We start from the raw sequence: 10,516 nt of genomic DNA, 5'->3' as shown, positions 1-10,516 counted from the left end.
GGAGACCTGCACACTGTCGTCCTTGCTTCTGTATCATGAAGGGTGAGCCAGGTCTTCTCATGGGGCTCGGGAGTCAGGTGGGCCAGCATCTGAGCCGGGGCCCTGCCACTTTCTCAGCTGTGTGACCGCGGTGCATAAGGCAGGAGACAGTGACCACGCTGCTTGCTTTGCCTGGGAGGGTTTTACATAAAGAACTGCTAACTAGAAAATGGAAAGAGGAAAAAGAGCACTAAGACATCATGAAGGCAGCAGCTTCGGGAAGCAGCTGCCCCCAGGCCTAGGGTTAGAGCTAGGAACACTCAGAAGCGTGGGGCTCAGATCTCTGAGGAGGGGGCGTTGCTCAGCTAGTACCGGAGTCTCAGAAGGAGCTGGTTCTGCCAGTGCTGGAAAAACTGCCAACTGGACTCCGAAGCCACTACAAGAAGAACAGCGACTGCCGGATGGAAGCAGCAAGGGAACCCTCAGAAAGCACCCCGACGGTGCAAGTCCCTTTTCCCCATCTCCGACTTCCAGCCTCCCTCCAGTGCCCCCTATGGGTACAACCCACCAGCAGCAGCTGGCAAAGGCTCCGTACTCAGAGCTCTGTACCCAGGGGAAGCTTGCGCTAAGGGCAACACCTCAATTACAGACACATCATGGCAGGTCCTTTACACGTCACTACCTACATTCTCTCAATCTTAATGCTCTTGGCTGTGGGATGGGAAAATATTACCCATCGCAAGATCAATAGCTACAAACTCCTTGAGAAGTTCACATTTTGTTGGCCTGTTTCCCACTGTTTTTCTGTTTCCTAGAACAGTGCCTGATCCATAGTAGGCAGTAACTGTCATTATTATCACTCACAAATGCAGATTCCAAAGGCAAGACATTTAATTTTTTTAAAAGAGGGAGGCCTTGCCCCAGATTACTAAGCCACCCAGCTACATAAGTGCCAGGGCCAAGAGCAGGGCCTGAGGCGGGCCTGTCCTGTGCCCTGGTGAGGACATTGTGCTAGTCATGGTTTTACTCTTTAGAACAGTGATGAGAATGTTGTAAAACAATCTAGCCATGCAGACACGAGGCATTAACTGCTTTTCAGTGAAGATGTTTGCTCATCAGTTGTTATTACTGGTGTCTGGCTCTGCTTGTTCTCAGGCCAATGGGGTGTGGGTGTGTGTCTCCGAGGTCCTCATTTTCCCAGGCTGGGCGAGTGGCCGGGTGGCCTCGGTGGTTTATCTTCTCTGGCTGGCTCCAGGGCACTGATGCACTCCGTCCAGCTCAGGCCTCTTGCTCTATGTCCTTCATGGGCTTTCCTGCCTTCCAAGCCACCATCTACCTGTTTAGGGAAGCAGGACTGGTGTCCTCAGAGAGTGTGCAAGGGGCCAGCCCAGGCCGCTGTGGCTGTGTCCAGGCTATCTCAAAGGCTATTGGACATGTGCGGGGCTGACGCCTGGTAACTTTCCTTTTTTGCTTTGTGAAAGGTCTTTAGGGGAAGAAAGATGGCTGGTAATCCTAGCACCTCTTCCTAGGGACCGGGCAATGTGTCCCGGCTGTCTCTGGAGGAAGTGAAATCCAAGCTGCAGCTGCTCCATTAGTAGGTTCTGGCTGAGTCCACCCCGGGAACTGCCTCTCCTCTCTGGGGCTGGGGGGCTTCACCTGGCAGGAGTCTGCCAGTGCACCTGGCCCCAGTTCCCTCGCAGCTTCAGGGGAAGCTCTCCCAGCATTATCTGATTCCAGCTCATCGTGTTTCTGTCCAGGCGAGCAGTCAGGAGAGCTAAAGCTTGTTCCCCTGTCTCTGCCAAAAGTGCACATCAGGACAGAGACAGTCAGATGTGAGTGCAGATGGGGAGAGAACAAACAGGAACAAAGATGTGCCTTCTATCGCCTTCTTTGACCCAGAAATGGTCTTTACATCCTTGTGGTGATGGCACATTGAGCATTCCAGGAATTCTAATACTGGAAACAGAGGAGACGTACTGTAAAGGCTCAGGAGAAAATGAACTGTCCCAGGGCCATGGCTTCCTGGCACTCCATGGGAACAAGGACTAATCCCAGGGCAGGTCCCAGGTAACATCTCTTCCAGGCCCTGTTGCAGAAGGGGACCATCCCCGACTTGGGGTTCCACAGTCTCAGGTCATCCCTCCAACTCCAAATCTCACTGCGCTACTATATTCCCTCAGGTCTTCTCCAGGTCCCTGTGATTTATCACCCACCAATTCTCTTATCTTTCCCATTCTCCCAGCTTCTTTTCCAAGAGCAGAGTGTGGGGTCGTTGTCCCAGCTGAATGCGCTGAAGTACCTTCAAAGCCAAGTCCTGACTGAGGAGGCACTATGAAGGCTTCTCAGTACGGGACCCTGGCCATGATCTCAATTTCCTGATTCCAAAGTCAGCTCCGCCCTAAGGTGCTGTGAGGTGTCTCAGGTACGTACTTCTCAGGTGGTGGGATTTGTGAGAATAACAGAGGGGGGAGAGCTTTCTGCACACCCCTCCCATTCATTCATTCACTCATTCATTCAGTAAATATTTTTAAACTCCTACTGTATGGCATGCACTGTGCTAAGCATCTGCAGTAGAATACAGAGGTGAAAAAGATGATATCCCTGCCCTTATGGAACTTAAGACTTACTTGGAAAGGCAGGAAATAAACAACTGATTGTAGGTAGTAGCCAAGGTTAGGTTCTTTAGGAAGTAGGCACTGAGACAGGGATTTGCAGGAAGTTTTGGGGGAGTACTCCCAGCCACATCACATGTGAGGGGCGAGGGGTGCAGGATAGGTGGAGGGAAGAGTTGAGCTCTGAGGCACTTGCAGCAGAAGCCCCTGTTGGGAGGCTCTGGGGCTCTGGGACAATAAGCAGAGTCATCTCAACTGAGGCCAGGGCATTGGGCATGTGCATCCCAGCAGGACCAGTCACTGGAGGCAGCTACCTTCAGGGAGGGGGCATACACCTGGGTGAAGCAGCTTCTTTTAGCAAAGGCTGCTGCCTGGACAGCATCTCTGGTCTCAGCTGTTGGCAGCCAACACTCCCAGCCGCTAAGGTAATGAGTGTCTTTCAGTCCTAAAGGGGCAACTGGGTGGTACACCATGGCATCCACTACTGGGGGTGGGAGGGCTTGCCAAGAAGCTAGAGAGTAAGAGTGGGGAGCTATTTCAATAAGCTGGTGAGGGAGGCCTCTCTGAAGTGTCATTTGAGTAAAAACTTGTTTGGTGTGAGGATGTGAGCCATTCAAAATCAAGGGCATCAGGGGTTCTCAACAGAGGTAACAGGGAATGCAAAGCAGAGGACAAGCCTGGCAAGCCCAGTGTGTCAGAGACAAGGCAGTGAGGGGAGAGTGGTTCATCAGGGATGTTCCGGAAACCAGATGGTGGCGGGCCGGGCAGACCGCAGTGAGGAGTTTGGATTTAACTCTGAGCACAGTGAGAAACACTGGAGCACTTTGAACAGGGGGAAATAATGCTCTGGTCCACATTTTTAAACACAGTGCTTCACAACATAGACAATAAACACACAGAAGCAGGAGTAGACGCAGGAAGACCTATGTTAAAGCGATTGCAATGATCCAGGCAGGTGGGGATGGTGGCTGGGGACAAGGTTTCAGGCAGGGGGCCCTGGCTTGGAAATAATGGGATTCTACATATATTTTGTAGGTGGCAGCAGGAGTCTGAGAAGAAAGGACCGGGGAATGACTTTAGGTTTTGACCTGAACAGGAGAGGAAGAACAGGTATAGAGGAGGGCAGGGCATCAGGAATTCTGTTTGGACATCTTATTTTTGAGGCGCCTACACACCCAAGCAGAGTAGGCTGGCATATGGATATGCTCATCTGGAGCTTGGGGTCCTATGTGAGATTTTGTTTGAAAATCAGAGTAGTTTTACTAAAATAAAGCGCGCGCACACACACACACCCCACTGCCTCATGCTGACCTGTCTACAGGTGAATTTTCACATGCTCAGGGAATTCAGCCAGAAATCCTATGGAAAAATAATTAGGGCACCTTGAACCACTGACTCTTAAGTTTGAAAGAGAGGCTGGCTGGCTGCTTCCAAGAAGTATTTTCATGGGCAAGTTTGGGCCTTTTTTCCCCTTTTCCTTTCTAATTGAGGAGTTGACTATGTCAGCAAGCCGAGAACGACTTCCCTCATAGGGATGAAATAACATGAAGATCAGGTTCCCAAGAGACTGAGAAAACAGGAATCTGTTTGTTTACCTTGACAAATCCAGTCATCTCACAATCACACAAGCTGGTCGTACCCATTCTTTCCCTATAGCTAGAGATATGGGAAACCATATTCAAATCAAGGGATTGCTTGGTGAGTTGGAATCAGAGAAAGAGAATGAATTAAATGATTCAAATACATACGGTCTTGGTCCAGCCTTGTCTTGGCCAAATCGTGAATAAGTCCTGATGAGCTCACGTCCTCAGCCTCCCTTTCCCCATGACAGTGATGCTCCAGGCCATTCTGTCCCTGGGGATGTGCGTGCTGTCAATCCAAGCTGCTCTGGTCTAAGTAAGATCCATCCTGTCTACTTAAGGAGACTTTGCATATACCTTCTTTGATCTTGTGCTGACTGGCTTTTATAATTTTTCTCTCAGAGGGAAATTACATTTCCCATTTTCGAGTTCTTGGGGAAGGCCTCACAGTCAACCCCACTGACTATCCACCTTGAGGACTTTAATTTCCATAGGAATCCAACAGGGCTAGAGCTAAAAGAGACCTTAATTATAATTGAATTCAACCTTCCTGTTTTATAGACAAGGTAACTTAGGACCAGAGAAAGAATGGCAGGTTGAACTATTGTTTATGATGAATATAATATTTACTACCAGTACAAATCACAAAGAAGACATTAATAAACTGATCCATACCAGAGAGCTGCTCTCTCTGCTTTTTTATAGCAGGATAAGCCCTGTGACCTTCCAGAACAAACAGAGGCCAATGCTTCCACTGGGGAAACGCCAGGAGGAAGCAAAGGCCAGGGCGGCACCATAGGCAATAAAGAATCCAGGAGTGGAAGTCTCAACCCCCATCTGACAAAGAAAGGGGTGGGGGGATGCTTTAGTAAATATTTAATGAAGACGGAGCATGGAAGTTATGTAATTCAGCCCCCTCACCACCTTTTCAAGCAAGGAACTGTTATGTGGTAGATCTTTGTCACTGTTTTGGCCTCTAAACATCTAGTCCCTCTTTTGATGAATGCGGATTTTCTCTTGAGAAATCACTCTTTCCAACTCAAGGTGGTGTTGGATGGTGGGAACCTGGTCCCTGACTCCCATCACTGCGGCCAAGGCTCAGGTCCCTCCTCCTCCAGCCCTAGCACAGGGGTGATCTTTGCGGGGGGGCTGGCCTCTGGGACTCTTGAGCTCACTCATTTCAGCCACCACTTCCTGGTTCTCCAGCCTTCCCATCATGTGGGTATACTCTCATTGGCATCCCATTCAATTCCCATGTTGTTCAAGTGAACCTGGATTGTGTCTGTTGTTGATAACCAAAATACTCCAGCTGACACATTTCCCAAAGTCACTTGTCCAGAGGCAGAGCCAAACCTGAGACCCCAGTCTCCCCTGAATCTCATACAGGGGCACTGTTATGGACTGAATTATTCCCCCCAAATTCATGTGTTCAAGTCCTAACCCCAGTATCTCAGAATGTGGCTGTGATTGAAGATGGGGTCTCCAGAGGTGATTAAGGTTAAATGAGGTCACTGGGTAGGACCTCATTCAACATGACTGGTGTCCTTATAAAAGGAGAAAATTAGGTTCTGTCCACATACAGAGGGAAGACCATGTGAAGACACAGGGTGAAGGTGGCCATCCACAAGCCCAGGAGAGGGGCCTTAGTAGAAACCAACTCGGCCCACCCCTTGATCTTAGACTTCTGGCCTCCAGAACTACGAGTGAATGCATTCCTGTTGGGTGAAGTCACCCAACCTGTGTGGCAGCCCTAGCAAACTGATCCATCACTTTCTGCTGCCCTGGTGCCACTCCTTTTGGACATCATGCCAGTCAGTCCCAAAGGAGCTCAAATTAGCAAGCTGTTCTTAGAATCAAAGCTCCTGGACAAGCTTCAAAAACATGCATTCTCCATGATGCTACAGACACCAAGAGCCACCAAAAAACACCCACAGCCTATAAAAGTGGGTCTTCCCCCTTTCATTTCTTAACTGATGGACAGAGCTCAGGAGAGCAGGAGAGGTAGCTCTTTGGAGAAAATGGCAGCATTTCTTAATAAATAAATGAGAATTTAGGGCCCAAGCTAACTAGGAATTTTATCTTGTCCTCCCGGCATCTGCACAGTGGAGGAGAAGCAAGCAGAAGCTTTATTCTAATATTTGGTTGGAAGGGGCCTCCAAGAAAGGCCCCCTTCCCCTCCCACTCTCCTCTCCTGGAACATACTCTAAGCATCACCAGGTCCCTGTGTAGGCCGATAATTGCAGAGGTCTCTTGGGGATAAGAGTCCTGATGTTACCTTGTGGAGGGTCAGAGGGAAGTGCTTGGAGCTGAGGGAAAGGGAGAGGGTGGAGGCCAAAGGGCTGAATATTAATGATGGCTATCATCACCAGCTCTTAACATAATGGAAAAGCCCTTTGCAGGGCAATGCTGGGGCCGCCTCACAGAGAAATGCAATCTCCTGGAACGCAGAGTGGGCAGTGACAAGCAGTTTATCTTCTATTACTCCAAGGCCTTAAATCATTCTCAACCCAAAGCCAGCAATGGAACCCAACCACTGACTATGATTGGTTGTTCCCTTCCTAGCAAATGCAAATATGTACAACATTAAGACACACTGTTGTGGGTTGAATTGTGTCATCACCCCCTCACCCCCAAATAAGGTAAGCTGAAGTTCTAATCCTCAATACGTCAGAATCTAATATTATTTGGAAATAGGGTCTTTACAGAGATAATCAAGTTAAAATTAAGTCCTTAGCATGGACCCTAATTCAATAAAACTCATGTCCTTATATAAAGAGGAAATTTAAGGCAGACACACACACACACACACACACACACACACACACACACACACACACACACAGGGAGAATGCCATGTGAAGATGAAGGCAGAGATGCAAGCAATGCTTCCACAAGCTAAGGAATGCCTGAGATGCCAGCAAACACCAGCAGCTAAGGGAGAGAGGCCTGGCACAGACTGTCCCTCGGAGGCCTCAGAAGGAACCCACCCTACGACATCTTGATCTCAGATGTCTAGCCTCCAGAACTGTGAGACAGTAAGTTTCTATGGTTAAGCCAGTGGTTTGTGGTACTTGTTTCAGCAGCCCTAGGAAACTAATACCCACAGGAAAACCCTAGCCCAGTGGTCGGCAAACTGCGGCTCGCGAGCCACATGCGGCTCTTTGGCCCCTTGAGTGTGGCTCTTCCACAAAATACCAAGGCCTGGGCAAGTCTATTTTGAAGAAGTGGCGTTAGAAGAAGTTTAAGTTTAAAGAATTTGGCTCTCAAAAGAAATTTCAATCGTTGTACTGTTGACATTTGGCTCTGTTGACTAATGAGTTTGCTGACCACTGCCCTAGGCCACTGAAGGAAGAAAAAATTCCATTTCATCATAAAATAAACCACAAAAAATGAATGAAGAAGGAGTCTGAGTCTTCCATCACGGCTTTGCCTGGATAACATGTAGTCAACTGCGTGGAGGTCTGAAATAGAAGTCATTTTTAGAGGACAATTCCTCTTTTGAAGGGCCCTTCCCAGCCCGAGCTCGCAGGAGCATCATGCTGGCTGACCCAGGGCAGAAGTAAGGAGGCTTCTTCCTGAAGGGCAATGGGCCTCCTGGGAGGGTTACCAGATTTAGCAAATAAAAGTACAGGATGCCCCGCCAAATCTGAACTTCAGATGCATAACAAATAACTTTTAGTACAAGTTCGCCCCAAATATTTATGGCAAAATACCCCTATATTTTCTGGCAGCCTTACCCTGGTCCCTTCTTTCAACCTCCGTGTCCGTTCTCTCCCTCGTCCCCAGTGGAGGAGGGTGGTCCTTTGGCGCATCAATGCATTCAAGGTTAAGGAACCTGAGATAACATATCAGCAAGAGGAAAGTTGGTTTGTCTCATGGACACTCCCCTCCAGAGGAACAGCTTCTGCCTCTGACCTTGGAGAAGGTTAAGGCTCTACTCTGTAAAGACCCTCCAGAGAGGCAGCAAGAGCAGCCTTCAGGGCTTTGATTATAAGGAGCTCCAGCCCAGGGGTAAGCAGAGGGTTAGGAAAGAGCCATCGTTCAAATTAAATTCCCCCCGCTGGGCACAAGGCCAGAGGGAATAAGGGGTCTCTGGGTACCCCTCCATCGCTGACTCTGTGGGACTACAAGGTCACATTAAGAGTCAGTTTTTTTGGACTCAAATGTTTGCGAGATTATGTATTATTTTTAAGTGTGTGATCTTTCTGGTGAGAACTGCATCTCCACATTTTGTGGATGCCCATACTTGCCAGAGCTTGGTCTGCTCCTGGGCATGAAGCCGGGCAGCCTGACAGAAGACTCTGCACCCTGCACTCTGCCTGGCACAGGTGCTGATGGTCAGTGTACATCAGTCAGACATTGAGGGAACAATGGTCAGTGCCAAAGAGAATCCAGCTGCTCTCTCCGACCTGAAAATGAAGGAGATCAACCCCAAGGGCATCTCTTACCCCAGCACATTGGGGTTGTCAGCCTGCCAAGTGCCAAGAGCCTGGCTTAGAGGAGTTGAGAGTGCACCCCCTAGTAGGGACATGAGCTAGGGTCTGAGCAAGGCTCAGCATGGGAAGCTGGCCTTGTTTGTGACTGCACTAGGTTTTCATGGATACATCAGTATCAATGCTGCTGGAGGAGAGTCGGATATGCAAGCCCAGAGAGAGTAAACTGCTGGGCCTCCAGTGTTGGGCCAGCCAAGCCCTGGAGGTCTGAAATCCAAACAAATTGCCTAGGTGATAATTTCTCTTTTAATTTTTTAGAAGTTGAACCTGGAGCAATTCATCTGGTGCCTGCTGCTCATGACAGAGAATGACATCCTACTTCAGATGCTGTGCAAGTGTGGAAGGCAACAGTTTGGAAGGAAGAGAGGGAGGGACATAGAGAGGGAAAAAGGGAAGGAAGGAGGAAGGAAAGAAGGAAGGGGGAGGGAGGAAGGAGGAAGAGAATTTAATCTGACCAATAACCAGATCTGGTTTCTTCCTCTCAGCAGGAGGTGCCCCATGGGGTCAGGTATTCACTGCAAGCCCTTTCAAACTGGCCAGGTTCTTTTTAGAGGACGAGGCTACATTTCATTAGTTGCCCATTAAATCATAAGGAAAGGGCTGGGGTGGGGAAGGGAACAGGACAGTTAGAAACTGGTTCAGTGAGAATAGCTTCCCTTCTGAGCCTCATGGTCTCTTTGAACTCATTGTTCTCCTGTTAACAAGATCCCAGTGCCATGGAAACAGTTTTAATTACTGAACTCCACACTGACTGATGGATGGATGGGTTGAACAGACGTTTACAGAGTGCCCATTCGGTGTAAGCAGGCACCGTGCTAGGCCCTGGGAACACAAAGGCATATGCCGTAGGGTCTCTATACCCAGGCCTCCCAGCCTGGAGGGGCACGTGGGCACATTTAATGAGACAGCATGTTGACCTGTTCATGGGGACTACTCTATGGGCAGGAGAAGGGACACCTGACCCAGCCTGGGGACCAGTGGGGGAAGCTGTGACACAAATCAAGACTTTCAAATATCACAGAATTCATATACCTGTGCCTTTTAAGAAACTTATGGCAAAGATGTCAACACCCTAGGTACCCTGTCCTTTCCACTAAGTCCACCATTTTGTCCTCTGGTTATGCCAGTGGTAATGGGCCAACAGTGACATTCAATGGTTATGAGGTTTCTCTTCTAACAGAGTATGCCGTGTACACCACAGAATCCCCATGCTCTCTATATAGCTAACTGTTAACAAAATTTACTATATGAAGTTCCTGAGCTCCTCACGTTCCATTTCCTTGTTCTACTGTCATCATGAGTGAGGTGGGATTCTTCTTCCTTGTTGTTTCCATAAAAACCTCTAACATGGCTCATGAAATTTCACTCATTCATTCAATAAATATTCACCTGACGCTTCCATGTTCTAGACACTCTCGAGTGAGGGATACAATGATGAGAAAGGTGGCTATGGGCCGACTTCCTGAGGTTTAGGGTGGCTCTCAAACCCGGCTGTGCACAACGATTACTTAAAGAACTTGTGCAAAATGCAGAAGCTCAGCCTGATCTTGAAAATTTGATCAAAAGGTCCCAAACAAGGAGAAGGACCAGTGCACAGAGTGGGCTGTTGGGGGTGATGAGCCCCTGTTATCTAGCAAGGGTTGAGTGAGACCCAGTGGCTGATGCCCGAGAATTCAGGTCTGTAGGAATGTGGGGATGAGTGAGGAGCTATCCAGGTCGGTCCCATGGGCACACTGTCCCAAAGTCAAGGCCCAGAAACAGAAAAGAGCATGAGCAAGCACAGCCCCTGTGTGAAAACTCCTCAGTGCTCTTGTCCGATTATTATTCTGTTTGTCTAATTGCATTTAAAAAT

Source organism: Eptesicus fuscus, chromosome 6 (assembly GCF_027574615.1).
Source record: "Eptesicus fuscus isolate TK198812 chromosome 6, DD_ASM_mEF_20220401, whole genome shotgun sequence".
NCBI lineage: Eukaryota > Metazoa > Chordata > Mammalia > Chiroptera > Vespertilionidae > Eptesicus > Eptesicus fuscus.
This window is presented reverse-complemented; position numbering follows the sequence as displayed.